Source organism: Ovis aries, chromosome 20, assembly GCF_016772045.2.
Source record: "Ovis aries strain OAR_USU_Benz2616 breed Rambouillet chromosome 20, ARS-UI_Ramb_v3.0, whole genome shotgun sequence".
NCBI classification, from domain to species: domain Eukaryota; kingdom Metazoa; phylum Chordata; class Mammalia; order Artiodactyla; family Bovidae; genus Ovis; species Ovis aries.
The window spans coordinates 45700511-45724499 of NC_056073.1; the positions used below are offsets into that span (position 1 = coordinate 45700511).

Here is a 23989-nt window from a genome sequence, read left to right on the forward strand (position 1 = left end):
TACACGTTAGAATAAAATCATAAATACTTCTTTTTCAAGGGCAAATAGCTTATTCTCTCTATATATCTCAGTTTACTATGTTTGTTTTTTACAGATAAGATTTGGCTTTAAAAATATTACCACTTATCCTGAATACTGGCAAGAAATTATTTTTTATAAAATAACAAAATATATAGCTAATTGAAAATGAAACTTTTCTGTACTTAAAAACTAAGCAAGAGAGCTCTATAACCGCTGTTACTCAAAATACAGTATATATAAAAAAGAAAAACACACTAAAAAGTTGGTAATTAACCAAAATAAAAACCAACATGACATTCATTTGCACTTATTCATATTACTTTTCTAAACTTCAAAGCAGCAGCATCTAAATGTTTGTCCAGAGTTCCCAGTTTTAGTTTTAATTGTGGTTATTTAGTTTGTAAAGCACAATTCTGGCCTAATTCTCAAGCTCTAGACCTTATTAGTGAACAAATTTCTATATTTAGAACCGCATATTAATACTTGATTCCTCACATACCTAATTTTTAGTACCAAACCCCCGGTTTAGGTTCTTAAATGCATATTTCAAGCAGCCAACTATTTCTTGTTGTAATTGGATTAAGTTGTCAATGGTAGATCCTAAATTAGATAAGATATGCCAAAAATGTTTATATAAAAGTTTAAGACCATAAGTTAGCAGCATTTCATTTAACTTATTACCATAATCCTACAAAAACCCTGAAGTCATCATTAGTAATTGGTTAGGTTTATAAATTAGGTTACTAAATTAGCAGATCAAAAATGATGCCAGAGATTCTTTTTCTTCAATTAAGAAACCTTGTATTTATAATAATCTTACTAGATTTGCAGCATAAAAATTTGGCAACCACCCAAGCTATCTGATATGTAGGTATTTTACTTACAAAATGGCAGAACAGAAGGTAAGCTTAGGAAACTGCAAGCTGATATTATTTTATAAATGAATTCATGACTTGCTCAAGATCACACAGAAAACCTGATTTCTAGTCTCATAGGCCTGATGCTACCCTTGTTGCATTCAAGTTAAAGGTGGATAAAAACATCATTTGTGGTGACTTTCTCTAATAGAAGAGGGGACTCATTAGAAAAGACCCTGGTGCTTGGAAAGATTGAAGGCAGGAGGGGAAGGGGATGAAGGAGGAGGAGAAGGAGAGGATGAGATGGCTGATTGGCATCACCAACTCAATGGACATGAGTTTGAGCAAGCTCTGGGAGTTGGTGATGGACAGGGAAGCCTGGCATGCTGCAGTCCATGGTGGTGCAAAGAGTCAGATATGACTGAGTGACTGAACTGAACTAAAGTGAACTCGCTAATAGAACTATCTGTTGCTCAAAAGGTCCCTGAATTCCCAAATGCAACAGATGGGGCAGGGGTCCTTCGCCTAGAGCACATGCATGCTCCATCATGGGGGGAGTCAGGGAAAGGCCTCTAAGGGGATTTTTCACTAACACGGTATCAGAGAGAAAGCTGAGATGACTATTAAATTCAACAAGTTCTCCACTCAAAGTTAATTTTTGCTGTAAGCATGGGAGATTGGAAGTTTATTCACACACAAGGTACGTTCCCAAGGAAACTGTTTCTCTTACCTCTCACCTTTTAAAATATAGGGTGTTCCCATCTATAAGGCATTGGCTAGACACTCTAATTGTCACTTACAAGCCTGCCCCCAACTAACAGCATCTTGAGGGCACGCCATGTTTTTATCTCCCCGCTTCCCCGGTCACCGGCCCTGTCTGCCTGGAACAGCCATGCCTTTCCAAGTCCAGTCCCCACCTGAAATACACCTCCCTGATTCTCCTCTGTCATACGTGTGTTCTTTTGCTCCCCAACTCATGTGTCCCGAATAGGATTAACCACATTCCAACCTGTTCAGTGTGATTTTCCAGTACTTTCATAAACTTTTTAATATGGAGTCTGGCACCTATTAGGCAGCATTATAATATAGAATTTAGAACACAGTAGCCTGAAATAGTTACTAGATTTTTTTTTTTTTTGGTAACTCCTGACTTAATTATCTTGCAGTATCTCATATAGAATGTAATGGGTATTTAATAAAAACAGAACAAAATACAAATCAAATTGGGCACTTCCTTTTATTAATGCTTTTATTCTCCTAAGACCTCGGGATAAAAATGAGCTTTCTATATTCTATAGAAAATAGGAAGGAAAATATTAATAAATAAAAATATTTTAAAAGAAATCTTGCTTTCATCTATTACTTTTTGTCATTGTTCTTTACTAAAATGTTTTTTCAATGTTAAAGAATTATCAGTTACTAGAGGCTCTTTGGTGTTATAGAGGTCACATTCAGAAGGCAAAAAAATAGAATTAAAAAGATACACTATGATAACTCGCTTTAATGAAAATACTTGGATTAATTTGAGAGTAGCAACATTTTTTGTCAGTTGGTATGCAAATAAGATCTAAATGCTTTAGACAATGAAATTACAGGCACCCCTATTTTCAAAAAACATACGTTGCTTAAGGTTGCCTATGGCATGTTTATTTAACTAACATTTACCTGGTGTGTGATATATGCTAGTGATCTTTCAGAGCATTTTATCTGTCTGCTTCAGCTGAGGAAACAGGTACATAGAAATCAAGAGAGGTCTAAGACTGCATAGAAAGGGGCAGAGCAGGGCTTACAACCCAGCAGTCCGCCGGCAGAGTTAAACCATCATGCCAGGTAACGACTAGATAATGACTGAAAAAGAACTCCACATGGCCATTGGCTTAACTGGGAAATTAGAAAGAAGTATTATGTTGGCCAAAATACTCATTCAAGTATTTCCATAATATGTTACAGAACAGCTCAAACTTTGGGGCCAACCCAATATGTCTGAATAAAGGAAATTTCTCAGTCTCAGTTTAAAACTTTGATTGAGGAAATAATTAAGATGCATTCTTGGGGGCAAATGATGTTTTGGAGGAGTGCTGATCCAGAGCAACAATTTGCTTTCCCATAAGATATTGCCTCTGATCATAGTTAGAATGGAACTTAAAATCTGCTGGACACCTCACCTTAGCAAAACCACACGTCACTTAGTCAGCATCTCCAGCTGAAGCTCAACAGCATCCCCCATCAGCCCCAGATTCAGGGACCAGCACCCCCCAGGCCCCCAAACATGAACTGCAGAAACCTGCTTTGTCTTCTCGTCCACCTTCTTACCCAGCCCCTGTGATCAGTCACCCAGCCCTGTGCCTTTGGCTGCCTGACCACCCTTCATCTCCATTCTCATCTCCAGCGCCACGGGGGCAACCTTATTCCAGCTCCCAGGTCCACTCCCAGGCAGCTCTCAGGGTCTCTTACTCTGGGCCCATGAACATGAAAACACAAATCACAGGAGGTTACAAAAGCGTTAATGGCAGGGAGAGTATCTCAGCGACTCTTTGTGTCAACAAGGTACCCAGCCTTGTGCTGAGGGTGCTTTCACTGAATCATTCCTTCCTTCAACAAATGTTTTTTTGTGCTATAAACATGGCATTGGATTAAGAGTCTTAGAGAAAACAAATATAATGCATATGGCTATTTTAGTAAATTCTGGTTAAGGTGCTGTTAAGTGCTTAACAGTCCCGGAAATCCCAATGTAAACAAAACAGAATTTAAACCCCTAAGGATTTTACAATGAGAGGAGACACTAGAAATAGTAACAGTTAAGTGTATTGAGCAGTTGCTGTGTGGCAGGTATTGATTGAATTGATTAAATGTTTTTAAACATTAATTCATATATGCCCGCAAAACAATCAGTACTATGCCCAATTTACAGGTGAGAAAACTGAGGTACAATCAAAATTACATGGGTCTGTTAAAATACAAACAGAATATGATCAGCATTACAATAGAGTTTGGTACTGTAGCGAGGGGAGTTAATCTATAAAGTCTGAGGACTCTAACTTAAACCAAGCTGATTGATTGATTTCTTTGTTCTGCCTAGGTGACCATGGTCACTGAATGATTATGAAGGAAATACTTTTCTCTTCTTGCCTGATACTAACATCTTCATGTGATGAACCAATCACATTTTATTAGACATTCCCATTTTGTTTTATATAGATGTTCCCATTTTGTTAAAAACATCAAATCTCTCTTTGAAAATGACATTTAGGGCAATAGATTTCTGCACTGATAAAATTCCTGAAATCATTTAAATGCTGTCTTTATGTAACAGACTTGTAAAATCCTTCTCAAGTGTTCTTTTTTGGAGTGTCTCAAATAATCATTTGATTCATGCCAGCAGAACAGACATTCAGTGGTAAATAAAATCAAATGCAATCGCATGCCTGGGCATAATTTTATTGACAGGGAGGTGCAGGCTTAACCAGAGAGCTGAGGACAGCATTTTGGCCCTGGATTCGGTCAGATGCTTTTTTTATGATATTCTGCAGGCTTTGGAGGAGGCGGTGGTAGAAAGACAACAAGATATGAATTTAACCCCTGTACTCAAACCAATCAACAAAGAAAAAGAGAAAAACAGAGAGAGATAAACCATGTAATAAGGATAGACACAGTAGGGGGAAAATGCAACCTAACGTCTGCAGGGTGCTTTCAAGGCGATGGTAAAGAAAATCGTGCAAGTTTAGGGACTGTGGATCTAAAGTTGATTTATTAAAGAGTCAGAAGAATTTTTGCGCAATATACTCCTGTAAATGCATAAAAAACCTGCAGGACTTCTCTGGAAATGTTTCTGTATTGATTTCATCGTCGCTTGAGTCAGATATGGATGTTTTCCTTTTATGCAAAATGCTGATGTGTACCGATTTGCGACTGGGTTCGCGCCTTCAGGAATTCTCTGTAGGGCATGAAAGTAACCATATTGTAACAGCTTGAAATTGGAAAGAACCTCATTTTCCATGTATTTTCACTTACTCAGCAATAAACACTAAAGGCCAATGACAAAACTTCTCCTCATCTCATCCCCAAAGACAGAAAATAGCATGCATTCCTTCTTTTGACTCGTCATATACATTCCCAGGACCTTTTCTTCTTAACCTCATTCATTCATTCTTCTCTCTCCTGAATTCTGTCTAAAAATAACTGCTCTCTAGAGCCTTTTGTTTATTTAACACAAAACATCGTCTTCCAGGGAGGACAGTTACCAGGTGATGGTTCTGACATGTTTCTGGTGATATTGGTTTAAAATGTCCCATATGCAGTGCTCACCAGAGGGTTAAATAAAAGAGCAAGTTAAAATGTACCTTTGGATGAATTTATAATGCACTTGCAGATCCTTCATTTGAGGAAAGGCTTCTGCATCTTTCACTGATTTGTGCATGTTCAATTTCCAGGACCTATGTGGTCAGCATCGGTGTACATCTTTATGAAGGTGTTCCTGTGGCACCTGTGAGCATTTAGCTGATAAGACAATGCTGTTCTGATCATAAGTACAAATTTGTGAAGCCCAATGGACCTTGTCCTAGTTTTTGAAAGTGAATAGGTTGCGCTTTCAAGAAAGAGAATTTCAATGGCTGGTTGGTGCCCAAGTGCAGTTTGGGACTATTTAACTTATCAACTATAGGGGCTTCCCAGGTGGTGCAGTAGTAAAGAATCCGCCTGCCAAGGCAGGAGACGCAGGAGCTTCAGGTTCCATCTCTGGTTTAGAAAGATCCCCTGGAGAAGGAAATGGCAACCCACTCCAGTATTCTTGCCTGGAGAAACCCATGGACAGAGGAGCCTGGTGGGCTGCAGTCCACGGAGTCGCAGAGTCAGACATGACTGAGTGACTGAGCACACAGCTTATCAACTGTACAGCAGAATGTGGCTGAGCCCACTTTATTGGATGCTGGTGAGTTAGTTGAGTTTACTTGTGCTATGGACATGGGCTCATAACTCAGAGGTAGTTAATACCTCTGAGATATTAGAGCATAAAAAAAAGAAAAAACAAGAGAAAACAATACAGTAAGTGAACAGCCTGTAGGTTTCTAAGTAATAAATATATATATTATTATTGCTTAGAAATTATACATATATATATATATTCAGTTCAGTTCAGTCGCTCAGTCGTGTCCAATTCTTTGTGACCCCATGAATCGCAGCACACCAGGCCTCCCTGTCCATCACCAACTCCCAGAGTTCACTCAGATTCACGTCCATCGAGTCGGTGATGCCATCCAGCCATCTCATTGTCTGTCGTCCCCTTCTCCTCCTGCCCCCAATCCCTCCCAGCATCAGAGTCTTTTCCAATGAGTCAACTCTTCGCATGAGGTGGCCAAAGTATTGGAGTTTCGGCTTTAGCATCAGTCCTTCCAATGAACACCCAGGGCTGATCTCCTTTAGGATGGACTGGCTGAATCTCCTTGCAGTCCAAGGGACTCTCAAGAGTCTTCTCCAACACCACAGTTCAAAAGCATCAATTCTTCGGCACTCAGCTTTCTTCACAGTCCAACTCTCACATCCATACATGACCATGGGAAAAACCATAGCCTTGATTAGACAGACCTTTGTTGGCAAAGTAATGTCTCTGCTATTCAATATGCTATCTAGGTTGGTCATAACTTTCCTTCCAAGGAGTAAGCATCTTTTAATTTCATGGCTGCAATCACCATCTGCAGTGATATATTACTGTTTGTTAAATATTACAAGAGTTTGGCTTCATCTACTATCAGAGCAAAGGAGAACATGGTGGCAAAAAAAAAAAAAAAAAAGGAATACAACTGCAGAATATGATTATGGCCTTCTGGGTTTCACTGATCTCTTCACATGACTGTGCTCCTGGCTCCAAGCTCAGAGCTCCCTGCAGGAACAGGGTGCTCACGGGTGTGTTGGATTCTGTCTGCACAGGATGCTGAGACAAGGAGGTGAATGCAGGGCAAAATGGAGGTGGCACCTGCTTCCACACATTGTGATAAAGAGGTGAGGAATGTGATAGGCAGAAATTCCTAAACGGCTCCTGAGATATCCTCCCCCTGCCCTTGAGTACGGGCGGAGTCAAGGACTATACCAGGATAGCCACTCCCATGATCGCACTGTGTTATGTAAGACTCCATCTTAGCTGACCAGACAGAGACGCTGTTGCCAGCTTCCATGAAGGAAGCCTTCAAGTTACGAGCAGGCCACAGAGCTAGGAGCTGAGACAGGCCCTCAGCTGACAGCCCACAGGAAACGGTGACCTCGTTCCTGCCTCAAAGAGCTGAACTCTGCCAACAACCAGTGAGTTTGGAGGAGAGACCCTTGAGTTCCAGATGAGACCACAGTCCAGAAATCAACACCTTGACTTCAGCCTGGTGAGACCCTATGCAGAGGTCTACCCACCTGACCTCTACCTGGAGGTTTTGTTTTTTGCTCCTGACCCATGGAACCATGAGATAATAAATTTGTCTAAAGTGTCTGAATTGTGATAATTGGTTATGCAGTAGTATTAAACTACTAATATTAAGGAGAGAAAGCATCAACTATATTGATGATTGGCCTTGATGGGGGTCAGATTAAGTCATCTAAGTATTCACTCTTACTGTGCTACATTTAAACAGCACGTGTAAATGAGCCATTACCCACTATTCTAAACACAAAAGCAGCAGTATGCCAGCTTATACATTTTTATTTATTCAGCATAAAATTATATATTCTATGATGTACATACCCATATTTGCTGCTGTCTTAACTATTATAAGTTATGGGAAATGATGTTTTTGTTTTATTTCATAATCCAGTCATCCATCCTAAATCACTTCAGTAATGTCTGACTCTTTGTGATGCTGTGGATTGTAGCCTACCAGGCTCCTCCATCCATGGGAGTCTCCAGGCAAGAATATTAGAGTAAGTTGCAATTTCCTTCCTCAGGGGATCTTCCCAACCCAAGGATCAAACCCAGGTCCCCTAGGTCTCTGGCACTGGCAGGCAGGTTCTTTACCACTAACACCACCTGGGAAGCCCATTTTATAATAAAGAAGGTTTCATATGAAATGCAGTTTTTATTTTTAATATAATGGAAATTATTTCTGGGCTATAATACTAGACTTTGTTGACATTTTCATGGTCCTGTGTGTTATACCATTTTATAGATGAATGAATTAAACCATAGATTAGATGAACTAGTGATTGGCCATGTTAGACTGTGAACTCAGCTTTTCTGATTCCTGAGTTCAAGATTATTTTGATCATAGCACACCTACAAAAGGAAAACAAAAGAACGCAAAAATAAGTGCAATAGAAAAAGCTGAAGATGCTTGCCACACTAAGATAACTAAAATAATTCTCTGCTTAGAAGCGAAGATGTTCGTGAACGAGGTAACTATCTGGTTTCCTTCATAACATGGGAGCCTCAGGTACTTGGGATTGACTTTCAGAGCAGAGTCCCCTGGCTCCAACCCCTGATCATTCTCCAGAATAGATGTTTTTGACCTGTTTTGATACTGTTTTGATTTGATTTGCAGGCCTTGCTTCTTTGGGGCTTTTAGCCTTCTGCTCATCTTTGAATCTTCGAGTGGGTATTCTAGATTGTTCCTGGTATTTCTGAGTCTGTCCTTACATGCCTTACATGTGTCCGTGCCTTTGTTTTTTGCTTTGTTTCTGAGGCCCATACCGTGTGCCCCAGATCCTCCTGGAGGGTACCAAGTTCCTCTTGGGGTTTGCAATAGTCCTGTCTTGTCCAGGTCCAATTGTTCCCACTGAGAAGTGATATTTTGAACAAGTTAAACTGATGATCTATGTTCAGTATTTGTCTGTTACACATAAAGTATATAAAATAAATGACTTCGCATGTAGAATTGCTTGCTTATGAAATATTTTCTTCCAGTTTTATTGAGACACAATTGATATACAGCACTGTATAAGTTTAAACTTATAGCATAATGATTTGCTATATCATTATGACATTAAGACATGATTATCACAATAAGTTTAGCAAACATCTATCATCTCATATAGACACAAAATTAAAGAAAAAGGAAAAAAAGGTTTTTCTTGTGATGAGAACTCAGGATTTACTCTCTTAACTTTTGTATACAGCATTCGGCAGTGTTAACTATGCTGTGCTAATTAATTTTATTAACACTTGCTAAAAATTTTTATAAATTATGTATTTATTATGACTCCATTTGTTAAAAATAATTGAAGTAGCCTTATTATCAATCAGGTAAGAGGTATTTGTTACACAGATGTTTAGCCATTATATTTTCCATATTATGAAGGAAAATATAGGTCAGAAAATAATAGCAACACTTTTGTATTTTTCCATAAAAGAAGTGGATAGCAATACAGGACATAGTGTAATGTAAAATATTTTCTTTCATAATTACTTCAAGTAACTCTGGAAAAATGATTATTCATTTAAAGCGTCTATTTGGAAAAAAACAAAATGAAAGTTAAAAAGATCGGAAACCTTGAAAAATTTTGATTACTAGTCACTTAAATTTATTTTAGATGCAATGATCTAACAAACAGAAGCTAAAATAAAACATAATTATATAGGTTTTAACATATCAAGAAAATGCATTTCAAAGCACTATGCATAGAGTAGTAACAATTTAAAAATTCTTATGAATAAAAATGGGTTATTTTCCTATTTTTCTGTATGTTTAAATTATTTCACAAAAATAATGTGTATTCCAGTCACAGATAACTAAAAAAATAATATTCTAACATTTATAAGTTGTAGGCAAATATAAAATAAGAGATTTTGAAAGTTGTTAGTGTAGGATGCATTCTCCACAAATAGAGCCTGGATTCTAAGTCAGTGAGTTTCTGGCTTCTTTATTGATTTTTCTGCCTTTACCTTCAACCATATTCCTTTGTAATCTATCTTTATTTTTTATTGAGGTATAGTTCATTTACACTGTTTAGATATAATTCAAGTGTACAATATAGTGATTCAGTGTTTTTATAGACTATGCTCTAGTCTTTAGTTTCAAAGATATCTAGTGTCTTTTCCAAGTTCTGGCTTCGCCTTTTCTCTGTTTTTATATTGAAATATCAATGCCCTCTTTCTTAGTAAGCCCACATTCCTTAGTCTTCGTCTTTAACAGCTTAGCACCATTCCCCTCTACTAACCACCTTCTTACTGAAGCACCCTGCCCCTCCGGGCCCGCGCCAACACACCCTCCTGGTCTCCTCTGGCCGCTTTCTGGATCCCTTTGTCAGCTCAGTTCAGTTCAGTTCAGTCGCCCAGTCGTGTCCGACTCTTTGTGACCCCACGGACTACAGCAGGCCAGGCCTTCCTGTCCATCACCAACTCCCGGACCATTGAGTCAATGATAACTCATGAGTCAGTGACTCATGTCCATTGAGTCAGTGATGACACCCAACCATCTTATTCTCTGTCGTCCCCTTCTCTTCCCACCTTCAATCTTTCCCAGCATCAGGGTCTTTTCAAATGAGTAAGTTCTTCACATCAGGTGGCCAAAGTGTTGGAGCTTCAGCTTTAGCATCAGTCCTCCAATGAATATTCAGGACTGATTTCCTTTAGAATGGACTGGTTTGATCTCCTTGCAGTCCCAGGGACTCTCAAGAGACTTCTCCAACACCACAGTTCAAAAGCATTAATTCTTCAGCGCTCAGCTTTCTTTATAGTTCAATTCCCACATCCATACATGACTACTGGAAAAACCATAGCTTTGACTAGACGGAGCTTTGTTGGCAAAGTAATGCCTCTGCTTTTGAATATGCTGTCTACGTTGGTCATAACTTTTCTTCCAAGAAGCAAGCATCTTTTAATTTCATGGCTGCAGTCACCATCTGCAGTGATTTTGGAGCCCCCCCAAATAAAGTCTGTCACTGTTTCCCCATCTATTTGCCATGAAGTGATGAGACCAGATGCCATGATCTTCGTTTTCTGAACGTTGGATTTTAAGCCAACTTTTTCACTCTCCTCTTTCACTTTTATCAAGAGGTGAACTCTTTAGCTCTTCACTTTCTGCCGTAAGAGTGGTGTCATCTGCATATCTGAGGTTATTGATATTTCTCCCGGCAATCTTGATTCCAGCTTATGCTTCATCCTGCCCAGCGTTTCTCATGATGTACTCGGCACATAAGCTAAATAAGCAGGGTGACAATATACAGCCTTGACGTACTCCTTTCCCTATTTGAAGTCAGCCTATTGTTCCATGCCAAGTTCTAACTGTTGCTTCCTGACCTGCATATAGGTTTCTCAAGAGGCAGGTCAGGTGGTCTGGTATTCCCATCTCTTTAAGACTTTTCCAGAGTTTGTTGTGATTCACACAGTCAAAGACTTTGGCATAGTCAATAAGGCAGAAGTAGATATTTTTATGGAACTCTCTTGCTTTCTAGATGATCCAACAGACGTTGGTCATGGGATCTCTGGTTCCTCTGTCTTTTCTAAAACCAGCTTGAACATCTAGAATTCATGGTTCAGTTATTTTGTCAGTTATTTCTCTTATTTTCTTTTTATTTACTAAATTTATGTTTTCCTTCAGACTCTCACCTAAGCTCTTTACTTAATAAATACCTTATAATATCCTCCTGAGCATTCTCAAGACTTTAATACCTAAATGTTGCCAAAACCTAAGTTTTTATCATTTTGGGGAACCCATGACTTTTCTCATTAGCTCCAGACACACATAGATGGACCCCCTCAAGACCAGGAAGTCAAAAACAGAACTCTTCATCTTTTTCTCCGGTCCTGATTGTCTTCTTGTGTCCTGTATGCAGAAAATAGACTGTCTTCTACCTGTTGATTGCTTTGGATAGAAACTTGGGAGTCCTGTGTAGCTCCCTCCCCTCACTCTTCTCCCATGCTCTATTAATTACCAAAAGATATAAATTCTAGCTTTTAAGTCATTCTGGAATCTGTCCACTTGTAATTCTCTTCATCAGCTCCTTCATGGTTTAACCCAACATCAACTCTTTCCTCACCTAGTAATAAATTGGTTCCCCCACACCTATCCTTGATCTCCTCAAACTATAATTTACACTACAGCAATAGTTATCTTTATAAACACATAGTGTATGGAAATAGATTTCTATCATCCTGAAACAAACTCTCACTAAAACCTACAAGGCTATCTAGCCTCTGTGTAGTTTTTCCATTTCATTAACATATCTCCTCCTCTGTCCGTATAATTCAGTCACATTGGACTTTGTGCCTCAGGGTCTCGGCATCATCCTTCCCCTTATCCTCCTCTTGTTTGGTTTCCTAGTTTAATGTTTATTCTTATTTTAGTTCTCAGTTTTTTATGTCACTTATCCTAGAATCTCTACATTGATCCATACTTACCCTCAGACTAGGTCAGCTTGTCTTTACGTTCTTTTAAACTTCAGCAGCACGTGTTAGATCCTCAATGTCTGTCATCTCTTCTTGACTAGAGATTTAAGGAGGGCAAGAGCCTTGCTTGGTGTCAGTTTGCCCCTAGAACTGACCACAAGCGTGCCGCTATTACAATAGTGCAGTTGCATTGCAGACACCCAATACATGCGAAAGTCCTTCAGTCATGTCCAACTCTTTGTGACTCCATGGACTGTACAGTACATGGAATTCTCCGGGTCAGAATACTGGAGTGGGTAGCCTTTCCCTTCTCCAGGGGATCTTCCCAACCCAGGGATCAAACCCAGGTCTCCCACATTGCAGGTGGATTCTTTACCAGCTGAGCCACCAGGGAAGCCCTACCCAATACCTATATGTCAGCTAAGTCATGAATGGGGCTGCACTGGTTCCTGTGTATCAGCTCTCTCCCTGCATATGGCCAACTATTTGTAAGCCTGAGTCTTGCCTGCTTACAACAGAATATAGAGAATAGACAGAAAAATAACCTTCTATTCTTCTTTGTCCTGACATGCCCTGGACCTTGCTTTTTGTGTGTGTGTGTGTAACTTGATGAGCCATATTCATTTTGTGTGAGGAACAGAGTCGTTATTCTCACCACCCCAAGAAGATTTTGCTTTCTCTGTCTTCAAGAAGAGAATAGGCATGAATGTGTGTAATTGCTGGCTCTGGTCCTAATCAGAAGCTTAAAGAACCAAAAACCCATGACATATTGCTTGTCTTCTGTCTGAGAATTTTCTCATTGACATCAATCAGTGGTCAGCTGAAGAGCTGCAGACTGCGGAGTGGGGCTGGGAATGGAAAAAGGAATGTTCATGCTTCATCCAAAGCAAATTTCTCAACTGTTTGACAGTAGTTAAGCAATAAGAAAAGATGCAGTCAATTTGGATTTTTTTCTTTTTCACTTGTGACCCAAAGTCTTTGGCAATCTACCACACTAGTCAAGAGTGGTAGAAGAAACTTTGTTATAGTTTCTTGTTTAAAGTTTTAGAGTCTAATGAGCATACACTTAAGACACAAAGGTAATGTAAGATAAGGCATCTTGTTAATATTTAGGTATATCTCTACTTATATGTTAATGTAAAGCCACAAGACAGAATACTGAGCTGATTATGAAACAAAGCTCCAAAGATTATTGTTAAATGTTTAACATAATACAAAATATATTTTTGTAGTTTTAATTTTTCAGGATTTCTCATACCCCCAAGATATAGTTCAAAATCTTCATAGACAGAGTCAAGATCATCTGGCTTATGCTATAGGCCTGTTCTGTCAAATTGTTTATACAACTTTCTTCTGAGAGGCAGAAACTCTGAATGATCTCCAGGGTTACTCCTGGTGGAATATATACATGTGTGTATATATATATGTTTGTGTGTGTGTGTGTACACACACACCATGTAAACAAATTAAGGGAGACGGACTATGGAGAACTAACTGTGAGGTCTCAGAGATTTTTTTTCAAACTAACGAGTCAGCCTGCCATGGTTTCATGGATGCTGGCCCCAGACATGAGATTTCTGAGTCAGAAACAAAGGGCGTTATGACTCATGGCTCAGCAGGCACCTTGGGTGTCGTGTTTGTGCCGACTGCCCTTGCCTCCCAGATCCTACAGGACACTGGTGGGCCTTGCACACTTAAGGGTTTGTGTCATAGCTGAGGAACCCCAGACTTGGGCAATCTGAATGTTGTATGAGGGGCTGCAAGCACATCTACCCTGCCTGTCAGAGGAGAGAGCACTCTCTAATTTCCAAGGCTCAGAAGTGTAGCCCTCTGCTCATAAGCTACACGAAAAAGTGAGAGCATTAGATAATTGTCAAATAAAGGGAACAGGCTGAAAGTGGATTTTTCCTCCTTTTCTTCTGTCTTGCCTTTGACCTATAAAGTGAACACTTCAAATAAAACTAGATGTTTGTGTTATTACAGTTAACATCAATGATCAGGTATTTAGCTGTGTCTTTTTCTTCTTGTTCTCCTCTACCATGGCTCAGAGAAATATTTGTGTGGCCTCCAGTGAGGACTCATAACTGCTTATTACCTGTCTGAATGCTTAGGGAGGTGTAAAATAAGCACTGCCGCATCTCATCTCTAAAGAAGAAGGAGCAGGTCACCAACCACTGGCTCAGCCCTGCTCTGACCTCAAGCACACACCTTCAGTACTGAGTGCCATCCTGCTGTGGTTCAGAGATGCCGTCAAATATAAGAAACTACTGTTATTTTATATCTGCGTTACACTGGTGAAATTAAGCAATGCTGGGCAGGACCACTTATTTATGAATAGGAAGAAAAACAGTTCTATCAGAAATCCTCACATTCTTTGTGTGCGTCGTGATGCCAACTGTGAACAGCACTTTCTTTACCTATGGGGATCTGATAGCTCATAGCCATGTGGCCTTCTCCTGTGGAGTGTGAAGATTGGTAAATAAAGAACTCTCTGATAGAAAAATGTGCTCATCCCTGTGAGGTCAATGAGTCCTTTGAAGGCACTGTGGTTCTATTCAGTGCCCTGGAAGAGTTCATTAACCCCACGCAAGCAGACCATTTACTCCTACCTAGAGGATTCTGCTAATTAAATTGCTCTGTTTACCCACCTATGTCCCAATATTCTATGAATACATGAATGTCTTGAGTCTCATTCTCTGTTCTTTTGTGGAAGGCAGAGATGATTACAGACTAACACTCTTTAGGAAGTGCATGTATTTCTGCAGGGGATCAGTCCTGGGTGTTCATTGGAAGGACTGATGTTGAAGCTGAAACTCCAATACTTTGGCCACCTGATGTGAAAAGCTGACTCATTGGAAAAGACCCTGATGCTGAGAAAGATTGAGGGCAGAAGGGCAGAGGATGAGATGGCTGGATCACATCAGTGACTCAATGGACATGGGTTTGGGTAGACTCCAGGAGTTGGTGATGGACAGGGAGGCCTGGAGTGCTGCAGTTCATGGGGTTGCAAAGAGGTGGACACTACTGAGTGACCGAACTGAACTGAACTATATTTCTGCTATAGATCCTGGGCTTTGCTGAACTTTTTTCAAAACCAGTTTCTTAAAAGATTTATTTTTTGGTCTGGACCATTTTTCAAGTCTTTTGAATTCATTACAATATGGCTTCTGTATTATATTTTGGATTTTTGCCGTGAGGCATGTGGGATCCTAGCTCCCAGACCAGGGGTTGAACCTGCAATTCCTGCATTGGAAGGCGGAGTGCCAACAACTGGACCATCTAGAAAGTCCCTCAAAACCAATTTTGAAAAATTTATCACGATAGTGTTACACTTAGCAAGGGCAGCCCAGCTGGAAGAATGTTAATGTTTTATAAACGGCTATAAAAGTGTGATAAATGGCTATAAGAGTTATCTATGGACAAGTTTTATTATTATTTCATTTCCTTCTTGCAGAAATTCGAAATGGTCATTCCTCCTACCTAAGGCTAATTTCTACATCTGTGCCACTGACTTCATCCTTAGGGATCTGGAATTACAAGCAAGTCGTCTCTCTCTTATGTATTTGACTTCTTCTCTCTCTCGATCCTGGAACTCTCCCACTGGCTTTAAAAATTTTTTTTAATGTTCCTTTTTAAAAAATTATTTTATGTATTTTAATTGGAGGCTAATTACTTTACGATATTGTAGTGGCTTTCATTATACATCGATACAAATCAGCCATGGGTGTACATGTGTCCCCCATCCTGAACCCCCTCCCACCTCCCTTCCCATCCCATCCCTCAGGATCATCCCAGTGCACCAGCCCTGAGCACCCTGTCTCATGCATCGAACGTGGACTGGTGATCTATTTCACATATGGTAATATACATGTTTCAATGCTATTCTCCCAAATCATCCCACCCTCGCCTTATCCCACAGAGTCCAAAAGTCTGTTCTTTATCTCTGTATCTCTTTTGCCATCTCACCTATAGGGTCATTGTTACCATCTTTCTAAATTCTATATATATTCGTTAATATACTGCATGGGTGTTTTTCTTTCTGACTTACTTTAGTCTGTATAATAGGCTCCACTTTCATCCACCTCATTAGAACTGATTCAAATGTATTCTTTTTCATGGCTAAGTAATATTCCATCGTGTATGTGTACCACAGCTTTCTTATCCATTCATCTGCTGATGGACACCTAGGTTGCTTCCATGTCCTGGCTATTATAAACAGTGCTGCGATGAACATTGGGGTACATGTGTCTCTTTCAATTCTGGTTTCCTTGGTGTGTGTCCTCAGCAGTGGGATTGCTGGGTCGTATGGCAGTTCTATTTCTAGTTTTTAAGGAATCTCCACACTGTTCTCTATTGTGGCTGTACTAGTTTACATTCCCACCAACAGTGTCAGAGGGTCCCCTTTTCTCCACACCCTCTCCAGCATTTATTGTTTGTAGACTTTTTGATAGCAACCCTTCTGACCTGTGTGAAATGGCACCTCATTGTGGCTTTGATTTGCATTTCTCTGAGAGTGAATGATGTTGAACATCCCACTGGCTTTTAAATGTGCTGTTAGCTCCTTCATAAGACATCCAAAGTAACAAATAATTTCTAGGACCTCATCTTCTAGTAACCTCCCTCTCTAATTTTTCATCTTTGTGGCAAAACTTCTTAAAAACATTTCGTTTGTCATTGTCTCTACTTCCTCACTTTATTCCAGAATAGATTTGTCTATTTTATGGACTATTAAAATAATTTTCATTAAAGTTAATACTGATTCCTGTTCACAGAATATAAGAGCTATTTCCAGTCATATTTGTACAAGTCCCCTCAACTGCATTCAAATTTTTGACAATTGAAAAAATTTTTTTCTTCCCCTACTATCACTAGGTTTTGCTTCCTACTTCTCTGCTTCTCATTTCTATCTTCTTTTCAGGATCAACCTCGTCTACTTTGGACACAGCATACTGATCCTAAGTACTCTCTTATTCTTAGTGCGTATTTTCTTTTTTATTGATTTCAAGGATATCTGTGGTTTGAAGCAATATACTTATAGATGACTAACAAATATACAGCTTTAGCCCAGATATCCTCTGATTTCTGGACTCATATATATATATACACCTAATAGTTTATTTCAGAGACTTAAAAGCTTCTAAAACTAAAATTATCCAATTAGAACTCTTTTATATCCCCTTGACCCCCTTCTCCATGCTCCTCCTCCTCCAAAATATACCATCTATTTTATTATCCAAGCCAGAAATCTTGAGTCATCTTTGATACCTTCCTTTTCTAAATTCATCATTTTGTTTATTGTCCTCTACTTTACAAAGGGCTTTGAGCACGATGTATCAATTTATTGTCACAATCACCCAGTAAATCAGGTTAATATCACTGTGAACTTGGATTAGGAAACTTAAATGCCAAAAGGCCAGCTGACTTGCTCAATATCATTGTCTGTGAGTGGAATATGGAGCAGGAACATGAACAAACATTTCACTCAAAATTCAGTTTTTTCAAATGGTAATTGGAGAGGATTTTTTTAGAAGAAAAGAAGTTTGAGCATTCCTAAACGTTAAAAGAAAAAAAAGCTAAATTAGTAGTTTAATGAGGAAAGGAAGACATTAAGAATTCAACAAGATCTTATTAATGACTGTATATTTTTGTGACAACTTTAGGATTAAAAGAACAAACAAAAATAAGCTTTGTTTTTCTCATAATTATTATAATCCTATACTAATTATTCTGTTCTCAAGGCATTTTCTTAGAATTGTTAACTAATTTTAATAAGAAGCAGATATTCATTGTCTGGAAAGGACAAACACACGCACACAAACAGCCATGTGAAACTTACCTAATAATACGTCTGTTTCTAGTAAGGAATGGCTGAAAGTCTAAGAGCTATGAGAAGACTATATTATTCCTAGAAAACATATAGTGTCTTAATTAATGAACTTAGCCAAAGTTGAAAATTCCAAGTCAGGTTGAATTAGTATTAGTCACGCAGTCAGGTCCAACTCTTTGCAACCCCATGGACTGTAGCCCTCCAGGCTTCTCTGTCCATCGGATTCTTCAGGCAAGAATACTCTGGTGGGTTTCCATTTCCTTCTCCAGGGGACCATCCTGACGCAGGGATGGAACCCAGGTCTCCTGCATTGCCAGGCAGATTCTTTACCATCAGGTAAGGTTATTAATTGTCAAGTTTGTTTTGGAGAAATATCTGATTCTTAAATTTGGAAAATGATTTGGAAATCTCAGTTTTTCAGGAGCAAACACTGAACTTATTTTCATCCCTAAGCAATGGAAAATATTTCTCATAAATAGAACAAAATAGAGTAGTAATGTCCCAACTCAGGAAGCTAATTGGCACATTCTGTCAAGAAGGGAGAAAAGAGAGGAAAGATAAAGACAGAGATGTGCACTTTCAGAACCTCTACTTTGATAAAATTCTTTCCGTGGCATTAAAATCAATGACAATCCAAGAATTTTGCTTTACTGCTGCTATCATAATGATGATATGTTAGAAACAATTTTTAAAAGTAGATAGGATGAGACTAAAGGAAAAAAAGAAACACCAAAATTTAAATAGTGGGAAATGATATTCTTTTTGCTCTTAATATATTATTGTGACCTCCTTATCATCTACCTTAACTAATGTGCTTTAGCCCAGCCACGTTTCTCACATGCTGGCATTATCAATGAGTTTCCCTGATTAGAAAAAGTGTAATTCTCCCATTCAAGTGCTTGCAAATCCATTAACTCAAAGCTAGAGAAATCTTTGAAAAGGCCCACTATTCGGTGATAGGAGGAAACGAACAACTCTTAATTTGAACATTCTCTTTTTTAAAAAGTGAGTTTCAAACCTGCCTGCATGAGATACTCATCTCCCATCCTTCCTCTCATTATTGCACATGACAGGGTTTGCTAAAAGGAATCCATCCCAGAAAGCAGACCTATGTTGACAAAGTGACATTAGAAGAAATGAAAACGAAGAATCTAGGTTAAAATGGCAGAAGCAAAGTATCATCAGGGTATGCTGGAAATCAGACAGATACCCTGCTTCTTACAACCTAGAATCACAAAATCAATGCCCTCCTGTCTTCCTTTTTAAACTGTAGCTTCCTTGACTACAAACTGTCCTCTGTCTAGACATTAGTGATGCCTCTACAGAATTTATTTCCCTTTGGAGACAGGACAATGCAACAGTTGAGAGCCCACAGGTTATAAGCAGAACAGGATCAGTATTCTACCACCAGGCAGGTATCTTCAGGCAATCAGTTCAAACAAATGCCTTAGGCAATTGTTTTATCCTGTCTGATCCCCAGAGGCACATGCGCATCATATAGGAACACTGAGTGTATTAAATGAGATAAAATGTAGAAAACTCTCAAACTTTAGTTGCTAGTTAGTCCTGTTGAATTTTCAAAAACAGTAGCTCTCGTTAAAAAGAAGAAAGGTTGGGGGTGGGGGGAAGTGGGTTCCTTCATCGGAAACAATGTCCTATGAAACACAGTCACTTTGGATAAGGCATCCTGTGAGTCCGCTCGTGGTTGTAATGGCAAGAGGACTGTGCAGTCAACCCACTGAAGAGTCCACTGAGAACAGACTGTCCCTCTCTCCATGATGGAAGTGGTTCGGTGGAATCAAACTGTCCTCAGTTAGCTGGCTGATCCTCCAGGTGAATGGTGCAGGACTGAGGACCCCGTGCTCATCTCTGACACAGTGGGCTCTTAGCGGGAGTTGCAGCCAGTTCTGTCAAGCTCTTTGTCCTTTCAGATAAATGGCCAGGCGGACTGCATTTCTGCCTACTGGGAGGATTTTCCTCTACCACCTTGAAGAGTGTCCAAGGAAGGGGCTTCAGTGCTCTCCGTGTTTGTGGACTGCCTCGACTCTTTGATTGCGATTAGTTAGTTAGAATGATTGATAACCAGGGTGGATTTTCTCTTCCTGCATCACTTACTTGGTTGTAGGAAAATCTTGTGAAGCCATAAGTGCAGGCTGGGAGGAGACAGTCTAGCCGGAATGGGAACCATGGGCATCTGAGCATGCTCTTGCAGCTCACCTGTGCCTTAGGGCCCGTGGTTCTTAAAGAAGGACCCGCAAAATGAGAACATTCCACCAGAATTGCTGAGAGGAGGCTGGGAGTCAAATGATAAGAAATCGCACTGGGGGACTGATTATGAATAAAAATAATCCTTCTTTTCATATTTATTCATCTCACCTTCTTCCTGGGTATCCCTTTTCTTTGCAATCAAAGGCTGACCTTTGATCTTAAGGTCAGCCTACAGTGTCGACCAAGCCCATATATCCAGTTCCCATCTCCTGGGACAAATAGAGGATTTTTTTTTTTCCTACTAAAGAGCACCATGAGAGATGTTTTCCATTTAGAGCTGAAAATATCTATTTAACTCCATATTTTTCTGTCTTCTAAACATGTGCCAAACCACTGCTGTGGTTTAGAAATTGGCTCAACACTTTATTAATATCAGGCTGTGAAAAGGAAGTGTGAATATAATTAGAAACTTTCTTTCAATTTTTGTTTGTAAAAACTGTATGCCTTGAATAATTAGTAACTTTTTTTTCTTTCTCCATCCACGCATTTAATGCTGAATGATTCTCAGGTTAGCTCAGGGATGTTTGTGTTTTCCATTCCAAGCATGTAAAAAACTGTATATATTTAATATATACAATTCAGTATGTTTGAGGATAAGTACATACCCCTGAAAGCATCACCACTGTCAAAGTCGTAAATGTATCCATCACATCCCAAACTTCCGTCCTGCCTCTTTATCATTTTTATTAGTATTATTTGTGTGATGTGTGTGCAGGAGAGCATTTCTCAGTCATGTCCGACTCTTGCAGTTCCACAGCCTCTAGCCTACAAAGCTCCTCTGTCCGTGGGATTTTCCCAACAAGAATACCAGAGTGGGTTGCCATCTCCTTCTTCAGGGGATCTTCCTGACTAAGGGATTGAAACCACATCTCCTGTGTCTCCTGCATTGCAAATAGATTCTTTACCACTGAGCCACTGGGGATCAACCTACCCTCTTAACACTCTTTAAGTATACAATATAGTGTTAGCCACTGGTACTATGCTGCGGAATAGGTCTCCAGAACTTACTTATCTTACATCTTACATAGTTGAAGTTTTGTACTCTGACCATTACTTCCACACTTCCCCCTCCTATCTGCCCCTAGCAGCCACCATTGTCTGATTCTATGAGTTTGACTGATTTTTATTATTATAGCCTGTGCCTCGTGCTTTGTATTGGGAAAGTATACATTCTCCATTTTTTTTGTTTGTTTGTTTTTTCTCTTCTGAGTCCTTTGCTTTTCCACATAGTTATTAGAATCACTTTGTCAATTTCTACAAAAAGCCTAGTTGGATGTTAAGGATTTCAGAGAAAACCTCTAGATCAAGTTCAGGAGAATTACCATCTTGACAATATTGAGTCTTCCTGAACATAAAATGTCTCTCCTTAATTTAAATCTTATTTAGATATTCTTTAATTTTTCTATCAGTGTGGTATAGGCTTGCACTTTTTTGTTAAATTTACTCCTAGATGCTTTCATCCTTATTATCATTGTGCATTAAATTGTTTTCTTAATTTCATTTTCATACTCTTCATTGCTTGTACGTAGAAATACAGATATTTTTCTTATATTGCTCTTGTGTGCCTTGCTGAGCTCATTTATTAGTTCCAGCAGATATTTTGCAGGGAGAAAGGGAGTAGGAGAGGCTGTTCTTTGAGACTTTCTCTATATAGAATCAAGTTATCTGCAAATAAAACCAGTTCTGCTTCTTCTTTCCCATATGGATTTTTAAATTGACTTTTCATGTCTCATTGCACTGACCACAACTTCCAGCATAGGATTAAATACATACATGAGAATGGACATCCTTCTTTTGTTCCTGATCTGGGTAAAGGTTCATTTAATAGCATGTAATTATATATGTTCCTAGCCGTAGGGTTTCTTTGTAGATGCCCTTTATTAGATTTGGAGAAAGAAATGGCTACCCACTCCAGTATTCTGGCCTGGAGAATTCCATGGACTGTATAGTCCATGGGGTTGCAAAGATTCGGACACAACTGAGCGACTTTCACTTTCACTTTATCAGATTGAGGAAATTTCCTTCTTTTCTTCTTTTGTGAAAGTTTTTTTCCTAATGAATGGATATTGGATTTGTGTGTGTGGCGGTTGTAACTTTCATGGTGGCTTTTATCATTTATTAATAGAATATGTATTTTATTAATAGAATGTATTATGTTCATTGGGATTTTTATATTAAACCAAGTCTTGCATTTCTGATATGAATCACACTTTGTCAAGGATCATATTCCTTCCTCTGTGTTCCTAATATTTTGTTGAGGAGTTTTGTACCTGTACTCATGAGAGACATTGGGTTATAATTTGTAATTTGTTTGTCTCTAGTGTCAGAGTAATACTAATCTCACAGAATGAATTGGAAAGTCTGTTTTCCTTTATTTTTCTGAAAGAGTTTGTGATGAAATGTCATCTCTTTATTAAACATTTGACAGAACTTAGTGGTGAAACCATCTGAACTTGATTTTTTTTCTTTTCTTTCTTTTCTTTTCTTTCTCTGACATTGTTATTACTAACCCATTTTTAATTTATGTCTATTCAGATTTCTTGTTTTTTTTTTCTCGAATCAATTTTAGTAGAATGTGTCTTTCTAAGAATTTGTCATTCTATTCTAACTCAATTAACTTATTGATATAAAGTTGATTTTAGTGATCTTTTATAATTATTTTAATTTCTATAAGGTCTGTAGGAATGTTTGGGCTTCCAAGGTGGTGTTAGTGGTATGTTGGTTTTTGATGCCTGATTTTGGTAATTTATGTATTATCTTGTTATTTTCCTTGAGGAGTCTAGCTAAAGTGTTGTCATTTTTATTGATCTTGTTAATGAATCAACTCGGTCTCTTTAATGTTTTCTGTTCTTTTCTGCTTTCTATCTCATTGGTATTTGCTCTGGTCTTTATTATTCCCTTCTTTCTGAATGCTATACATGTAGTTTTCTATTCTGGTTTGATTTTTAAATTTCTTAAAGTGAAAGGGTAAGTGAAGTCGCTCAGTCGTGTCTGACTCTTTGTGACCCCATGGACTGTAGCCTACCATGCTCCTCCGTCCATGGGATTTTCCAGGCAAGAGTACTGGAGTGGGGTGCCATTTCCTTCTCCAGAGGATCTTCCCAACCCAGGGATCGAACCTGGGTCTCCTGCATTGTAGGCAGACGCTTTACCGTCTGAGCCACCAGGGAAGTGAAAGGGAAGGTTTCTAATATAAGTATTTAATGCTATAAATTTCACTCTAAGTACTACTTTAGCTTCATCCCATAAGTATTTACATATTTTTTGTGCTTTTTGTGGTTCAGTTAAGGCTATTTTTCTATTTTTCTTTGTAATCTGTGTTGACCCATGGATTGTTTAGAAGTGTGTTGCTTAATTTCCAAATATTGCCTAATATTTGTGGATATCCAAAATTATATTCTCTTGTTTTCTAATTTAATTTTATTGTGGTTATAGAATATGCATTCAGTTCTTTCAATTCTATTAAATTTATTGCTGCTCTTTCATAGCTTAACATACTATGGTAGCTGATCCTTATAACCTGAACAAATGTACCAATGGAGCTAGGCCAGTCGAAGTGGAGCCTCCCCAGTAAAACTCTAATCTGCTCATATTTGGAGAATCTTTAGTAGAGGTATTATCTGTCCACTACTTAAATTAAGGATAAACTCTCTGTAACAGAAGATCTTTAGTTAATCTAAAAATTGTAGTTCAGTAAATATTATTACAAAGAAAAGT

At 38.7% G+C, this 23989-nt stretch overlaps 1 non-coding gene across 1 annotated transcript; it reads right to left on the reverse strand.

Moving 5' to 3' along the window:
* Nucleotides 1-23370: 23370 nt before the first annotated feature.
* Nucleotides 23371-23442, reverse strand: TRNAC-ACA (transfer RNA cysteine (anticodon ACA)). Its single transcript has one exon. It is a non-coding gene; the product is annotated as a tRNA-Cys (tRNA).
* Nucleotides 23443-23989: the final 547 nt, after the last annotated feature.